This window comes from Dipodomys merriami, unplaced genomic scaffold, assembly GCF_024711535.1.
Source record: "Dipodomys merriami isolate MVZ:Mamm:240054 unplaced genomic scaffold, mDipMer1.0.p SCAF_227, whole genome shotgun sequence".
Lineage (NCBI taxonomy): Eukaryota > Metazoa > Chordata > Mammalia > Rodentia > Heteromyidae > Dipodomys > Dipodomys merriami.
In genome coordinates, this window is record NW_027203682.1 from 1,512,756 (window position 1) to 1,520,621 (window position 7,866).

The window sequence follows — 7,866 nt, forward strand, 5'->3', positions numbered from 1 at the left end:
GAACCATGAAAGTGTGCTCCATATTAACAGGGCTCTCATCCTTACTAAGTGCTGGCCATGCTCTTTGTCCCCCTGGGGAGCCACCCCCTGTGGGCTCCACCCCCAGGTCCTCCTAAGCTCCTTCTGCCACCAACCAGGCCCAAGGAAGTAGACAGCTCCAGGACATACAAATCCCTTGGTCTTATAATTTAGCAGTGCTGAATCCCCATCAAGCATCTCACCCTTTCAGGTCCCCAGACCTCAGCCACAAAGTCCATGTACCCACCACAGAAAGCACGCAGAAATTACCAAAGGGTCCACTGCTCCTTGTTACAGCCCACTTCCACACTCACATACACACACACACACACACACATACACACACACAACCTGCAGGGGTGGTTCATGTTTGTCTTCCATGCTACTCAGGAGGCTGATGTTTGAAGATCACAGTTCAAAGCCAGCCCATTCTGGAAAGACTGTGAGGCTCTTATCTACAGTGAACCACCAAAAATCTAGAGGTGGAGCTATGGCTCAAGTGTCAGAGCAAAAGCTTTGATCACAGAAGCTCAGGAACAGCACCTAGACCCTGAGTTCAAGGCCCAGATCCTCTAACTCCAAACACACACACACAGACATAGACACAGACACAGAAATACACACACATGCACACACACACACACACACACACACACACACACACACACACACACACACACACACACACGGACAGCCCAAGGCTTTGGCAGTCCCTGAGTACAGACCCATGAACTGTCTCAATTAGGATCACATCCTACCCTCAAGAAGGTGGCACTACCGACATCAGACCTACTATAGAAAAACCAGTAAGCCTCTCACATATCTGGAATGTATCATAGTCCAACATGGCAGTTCTTAATGTACATACTGCTATGTGGAAAACTTAGCCCCCTCTTTTTTTGTAGTTGGTCATGGGGTTTGAACTCTGCACCAGGGTGCTGTCCCTCAGCCCTTCAGCTGAAGGTGAGCAATATCCCACTTGAGCCACAGCACCAAATCCTGTTCTCTGGTGGTCCATTGGACATCAAGTTTCACAGACTTTTCTGCCCAAGCTGGCTTGGAACCATGGTCTTCACATTTCAGCCTTCTGAGTAGCTAGGATGACAGTTGTGAGCCACCAGCGGCTTCCGGCTTCACCTCGTCAGGCCACAATCTTCTTTCAACCCTTCACTTCAGACTTTGTCACCCAGCATCCAAATCCGTCCTTCAATGGAGAGAATACAGACATAATAATCCCACCCCTGCATCCATTTGCCCACTCCCTGCCTGCCACAGTCCAAGTCCTCTTGAAGCTCTGGCTTCAAACTGGGGCAAACGGGGAGTTCTTAAAAATGTCTATACATTGAAGCCAGCAGATGGTCTCCCAAACAAAGCCTCTCCCACACACACACCTCCACCATTTTGCTTTCTTTCTTTTTTCAGTTGTGGGGCTTGAATTCTGGGCCTGGGTGCTGTCCTTGAGTTCTTCAGCTCAAGGCAAGCACTCTACTACTTGAGCCACAGCACCACTTCCAGTTTTCAAGTGGTCCGTTGGAGATAAGAATCTCAGGGTCTTTCCTGCCCATGATAGCTTTGAACCATGATGCTCAGATCTCAGCTTCTAAGTACCTAGGATGGCAGCCATGAGCTACTGGCACCTGGCCAAAGATAATTTTCCATCCTTTTCATCCTATCCCCTCAGGAGACTGATATCTGAAGACTACAGTTGGATTCCACCCATGGCACAAAGTCCATTAGAACTTTTTTTCTACAATTAAACACCCAAAAATGTTGGAAGTGAAGCTTTGGCTCAAATGGTAGAGGACTAGCTTTGATCATCAAAGACAAGGGATAAAACCCAGTCCTTAGTTTCAAGCTTTTTCTAGCAAAGACCCACCCAAAAAGGGAAGCAGGTTGGTACACGGGAGCTCAAAGTTCACACATAATACTCAGGACTCCCAGAACAGACCCCATCCGGCTCTGATTCTCTAGATTCTATGTCCTACATCATGGCAGTCTTAGATGGGACTGACCATGCACCAACTTAGGATGTTGAAGTACAATCTCATACTGAGGATCCCCTGACCTTATCAAAGACTCAGGATCTCTCATTCTCCTGCATTGACACTGGGCAGCAAGGTGAGTTGCAGTTATCCAACCACAGGATGTGAATATGAAAGGATTTCTCTGCCAGGGACTCCAACTGGAGGGGCTCTAGGTCCCTCTCTCTCTGGAAGAAAAGTGCTGGTCCATCCCAGGAATGTTCCTAGGTTGTAAGTATCCTCAAAGAAACAACCCTGCTCAGAGCCCAGTGCCTCTTGTTTTCCCACCAGCCTCTATCCAAGCCTGCCCCACCTTCAGTCAGCCCTTTCTGAATCCCAGATCTGCCATGTAGACTAAAGGTTGAGCCAGCAAAGAGACCCACCTCTGCCTCTGAGAATGGCAGTCACGTGGTCCTAGTGCCCTCTACAGGAAGTCTCGAAGTAACTCAGGTCTCCACTCCTTCCTCATTCCCTGACTGTCCTGTGCCAGTGGCCCACTTACCTCTGTCTATGTTGGCGGAATAAACACCGGGAGTGTCATCTTCTGATTGAGCCAACGAAAGTCCCGGTCCCCAAGGATGTACTGCACAGGCATCCTGCAGTGGACAACAGCCAGGCAGTCAATGGTGAACCCAAGGTTCCAGGACTCTTAATAGAAGTGTGGCTGGGTCAAAGACTCTATAACTGGTGGTCTGTAGTGTCAGGAAAGGTCATGGCTCCAATGTCCTGAAACACCTGACCTTGGATCTTCCTACCTCTTCCCTCATCCCAACACCTCCCTAGCCCTTAGACAATTTCTTATTATCTGTCCAGGAAATAAACTTGCTGGGGCCGGGATAATTGAAACCTGGTGACCCCCCCTGAGCCCTAGGTCCTTCCTGAGGCTGCTTCCCCCTGCAGTTGGTGACCACACAGCTCCTGGATGTCATGAAGTTGCTGAAGGGTCAGTGGCTTAATCCTACATACTGGCTTTAGGCTCTGAAATGTTACCCACAGAGATTGTGAGTGGTTGGCTTTCTTGATCCAGGGACTCCAAACCAAGGCTCGCATGCTCCCTTCTTCCTTCCTTTCCTCTTTTTTTCCCTTCATCCTTCCTTCCTCTCTCTCTGTTTCCTTCCTTTGTCTCACTCCTGGCCTTGAATTCAGAGCCCGGGTGCTGTCCTTGAGCCTTTTTACTCAAGGTGACCAGTCTACAGCTTGAGGTACACATCCATTTCTGGCATTTTCTTTTTGGTTGTTAGTTGGAGATAAGAGTCTTATAGTCTTTCCTGTCTGGGCCTTAAGCCTTGATCCTCCCATCTCAGCCTCCTAAGTAGCTAGGATGACAGGCATGAATCCCCAGCATCCAGTTCAAACCAAGGTTTCTTCATGTGCTGTGGAACCAGCACCAGAACCTTTCATCATCTATGACCCCCACTCCCTTACCTCCTTGAGCATGGCACATACTGTAACTCTTTGTTGGATTACTAAATGAGCATCTGTCTATGACAATATTATAGAAAAGTCCCATTCAATTCATGTAAGTATCCTGGGGCAGGGCGGGGGGAGGCAAAGCCTGATGTAGCTCTCCCACAGTTCTCCCTCGTCCCTCTTCCCACCCTCCTGATGCCACCACACTTAACTGTTTTGGCTCCCAGGATGTGAGCCACGATGTGCTCGTTGGATTCTGGGGCCACTGGGATGCCTATCTTCTCAAAGATCTCTGACCAGTGGCGGACCAACTCTGTGGCACTCCATGCCCCCTCAGGTGTGAATGAGGTTGCCGTGAGCTGAACCCCTGGCTCAAGTGGCCTCCTTTCCTCTCCGTGGGGCCAGACAGGATGGTCCACTATATCTGGCCCCAAGTTTCATGTTACAGAGAAAGGATTCTCGAGGCATCCCGGATCTCTAAATCTCCCACAGTCCATTGCAGGTGCTGAAAATCATCTCTGCTCACAGCTGGCAGGCTGGGGATGGTGAGGTCACTCTCTGCTCCCCATGACATCCTTGACTGTGGTGGTCACCCTAGAGAGAGCTGTAGAAGAATCAGCACCTGCCAGAGAAAGGCAGTCAAGGCACGACATTCATAGCAGGAGACCATCTGGCTTGGGAACTCTGTGTGTGCCACTTTGAACTTCACTGTCTGACCGCTGAATTGGTTCATGTAATTTGACCCATGAACCCAGGCATTAGTGGAAATTGCCAGCTTCAAGAAAAAAAAAAACCTGGAAAAGGTGGCATATCACTTGTCCCAATCAAATTTAAAGGGTTCCAAAATCAGTGGTCCCCTTTTCCTTCCAGACAGCCTACAGCAGGTTATAGAAACTGGCAATCAGAGAGCTCTAGCTAACTGCCACGGTATGATACCGAACAGGCTCCAGGAGGGGAAACTTGCCTACCACTGTCCAGCTGGAAACGGCCCAGGTGGGACACAAATTGGAGACTGCAGGACTCTAGGGAGGACTACACATGGATGCACTGCCCCAGGAGGGAATCCACGCCACCAGAGGGGGCCCAGAGCCCTCTGCCCAGATGCCCATAGACACCATCAATGTCGTGGGTAAGGTTCTCCTCTCATCCTTGGTTGTGGTGAACCATCTGCCTTGTTACACCGTTCACCACTCCCCAGACACTCCTAGCTTCACAGCCCTTGCCCTACTCCCACCCATCTCATTCCTTAATTATGTTTGGCAGGCACATTCCCAACCCTTGAATTAGCTCCAACTATACACATGAGAGCAGAGTGTCTGGCTGGAAGAGTGTGGCTGTGGTCACACTGGTCTCACGAGACTTCTGGCTGAAGACAGGACAGGTGTCCACTCTGTTCTGTGGTTCACACAGGCCTCCTAGGGAGTCCATGCAGGTCCAGCAGCTACTGTGGCTGCAAGAAAGTGGAAGAGGGAGGTGGAAAGAGGTGGAAAGGAACATATACTGAAACCTTCCCCAAAGGAGCCATGAAATGGTGAAGGAGAAAACAAAAATTGTGGCTGAGCTCATACTGGGCATTATGAAAAAAGAACAACAAATACACACATACACACAAATAAACTGCTTTTGCTCTTTTTAGACATGATGACTTAAATATACTTTCATTTTTCTCATCTCCTAATCTCCCAACACACACAAACACACACACGCACACAAACACACACACACACACATACACACACACACACACACACACACACACACACACACACACACACACATCTAAACCGGTCACAAAAGACTCACCATGCAGCACCTGCAATTTGCCAACTGATCACTGATCTGAGCACAGTCAGGCTGTACGAGGAGAAAGATGATCGATATCTCCCTCCCTCCCTCCTTCCCTCCCTCTCTCTCTCTCTCTCTCTCTCTCTCTCTCTCTCATACACACACACACACACAGAGAGAGAGAGAGAGAGAGAGAGAGAGAGAGAGAGAGAGAGAGAGAGAGAGAGAGAGAGAGAGAGAGAGAGATTCAGAGCAGTGCCTCTCCTGAGTATTTTAGTTCCTCATCTGGGCAATGTACAAGCTCGAGCATGGCAGTTCCCTTGTCAGAACCAGGGGCTCCCACCCAAGGGGATCACTGCTCTAATAATGCAGAACCACCCTGCCTCTGGCTTTACCAAGGGCCAGACCCTTCCACTGGGAACAACCAGCCTTGACTCCCCATTCACCAAAACCCTAGGCCCGGACACTAGGTGAAGGAATCCCGAGACAAGTGACTCCTCAGAGCCCGGACAAAAACAAATCAGGCAGTTCTGGTGCCTCCAGAGAGGTGTCTGACTTGGGGTGGGAGCGTTGTTAGGGAATTTGATGGGGTCTTAAAGGCTACATACATGGATGGATTGCCTACTTCCAGCCTAGATGCTTCTGGGCTAACTGGCGGATTCTTGGGGAGGACTAGGAGACCAGAAGGACCAGGAATACCAGCAGAAGCTCTCAATGCTGGGAAATGTGATCACCCTGTGAGTACTGGGGGGGGGCAGGATAGGTGTGTGTGTATCAGAGGGGGTGTGTTCCTCCCAGATAGTCACCCTCTGAACCCCTGTGCCCTCACCTCCCTAATGGGTTCTTCTGGGACCCTCCTCAGGTGAAAGGGTGACCTAGCACAGAAGACAAGGGCTCACACAGCAAGGGGGGCCTATCTCCTGCATCCAACACCCCCCACCCCCAGCAAAAAGGAAAAGACCCGAGAAGGCAGGTGTGGAGGTGCTCCTCCCCACATCTGACTAAAGCCACTAGGTTCCCACCAGGGAGAGGAAGGGTGCAGATGTGGCTTCCACTGCTCTAGGCCAGGGTTTCTGTGGTGCTCTCTCCTCACCAATCCCTGTATCTGCCCTTTTCCTGGCACACTGGCTGCTAGGAATTGGGGTGGGATCCTTGGGTGACACCCACCCCCCTCTCCTGGGGCACATTTGTGGCAGAGCCAGGGTGGACTGTGGGGTGCAGAGGAGGTGCAGGCAGGATGGGAGAGAGTAGGCTGGAGGCGGGGGTCTGGGTCTGCGGGGGAGGGAGTGAGGAGGTTCGCTGGGTGTGGGAGTCAACAGGTGTGGTCCCATGGGGCAGCCACTCACGCGTGCTGCTGGGAGAAGCTGTAGGCAATAGTTCTGGGTGCATCCAGGCCCGGAGTGCAAGGACCAAGGGCAGGGACCAGGTCGGGCCTCATGCCAGGCAGGGACCCACCATCTCTGCTGGGAGATTGCTTAAGGGGCCGCCTATCAGAGCAGGCAGAGCCATATTTGAAACTCGGTGCTGCTGGGAGGGGTCGGGGGCACCTGCACGGGGCTGTGCTTTCTGCCACCCCTGCCTCAGCTGCCATCACCACCACCACCACCTCTGCCTCAGCTGCCTGCTTCCTCTGCCTCCACCACAGAAGCCACCACCGTGCTTCCCGTGCCAGGACCTCAGATTCAGGGCAGCCATGGCCGCCATGCCCTGTGGGGCTGCCCGCAGTGATGTGCCTGCCTTGCTGGCTCCAGGTGCTCTGTGCTCCTGTCCAGGACTGCACTTTGTTTGCAGCAGCCGCCAGCCACTGGAACGGCTTCCCCTTGTGCTTGTGCTTGCTCTTCTCTCTGCTCTTTCTCTCTCTGCCCCCGCTCCACTCCTGGGCCACCACACAGGCATGCCTACTCTCCCCCCATTGCTGCCATCACAGTGTACCCCAGGGCCCCACCCCCTCCTCCACTTGGCCATGCCCACTCCTCCCTTAGGCCATGCCCCCTACCCTTAGATGCAATCACAGCCCTGACTGGGCTCTAAGGCTACCAGGCCATGGCAATTGCATTATCACCTCAGCTCAGCACACTCCCCCAACCCCAGTACCTTCCCCAGGGATGGAATCTCCCCTCAGCTCCACCCCTGGAAGAGACTCTCCTCCATCCTCCTTCACTCCACACACTAAGAATGTGCATGGTGACCCTTGTGTGTGTGTGTGTGTGTGTGTGTGTGTGTGTGTGTGTGTGTGTGTGTGATTGTTGGGGATAATTACCTCTCAAGGACTCAGAACATAGCACTCTTTGGGATGACACACAGCACACTTCCAAAAACAGCACAAAGCACCCTGTGTAAAGGACTCAGCACACAGCTCCCTTTGAAGGACTCAGCATATAGTACCCTGTATAGAGTACTCAGCACACAGCACCCTTTGAAAGAGGGAGTCCATAGCTTGCAGTGTAAAGGACTCAGCACATTGCATGCTTTGAAAAACTCAGTACATAGCACAGTTTCCCAGGGGCTCATTACACAGCACCCTCTGTGTTAATACTCCACACATAACCCTTTGAAAGGCTAAGTACAAAGCACCCTTTGTAAATCACTCATTGCATAGCACCCTTCGAAGAACTCAGCACATAGAAGAATT

The 7,866-nt window shown here is 51.6% G+C and overlaps 1 long non-coding RNA gene across 1 annotated transcript; it reads right to left on the reverse strand.

Annotated features, from left to right (window-relative positions):
• Nucleotides 1–705: 705 nt before the first annotated feature.
• On the reverse strand, nucleotides 706–4,522 carry LOC138835076 (uncharacterized). Its single transcript, XR_011374417.1, has 3 exons — nucleotides 3,662–4,522; nucleotides 2,542–2,635; nucleotides 706–1,222 (listed from the first exon to the last, which is right to left on the reverse strand). It is a non-coding gene; the product is annotated as an uncharacterized lncRNA (long non-coding RNA).
• Between the last annotated feature and the right edge of the window lie 3,344 nt (nucleotides 4,523–7,866).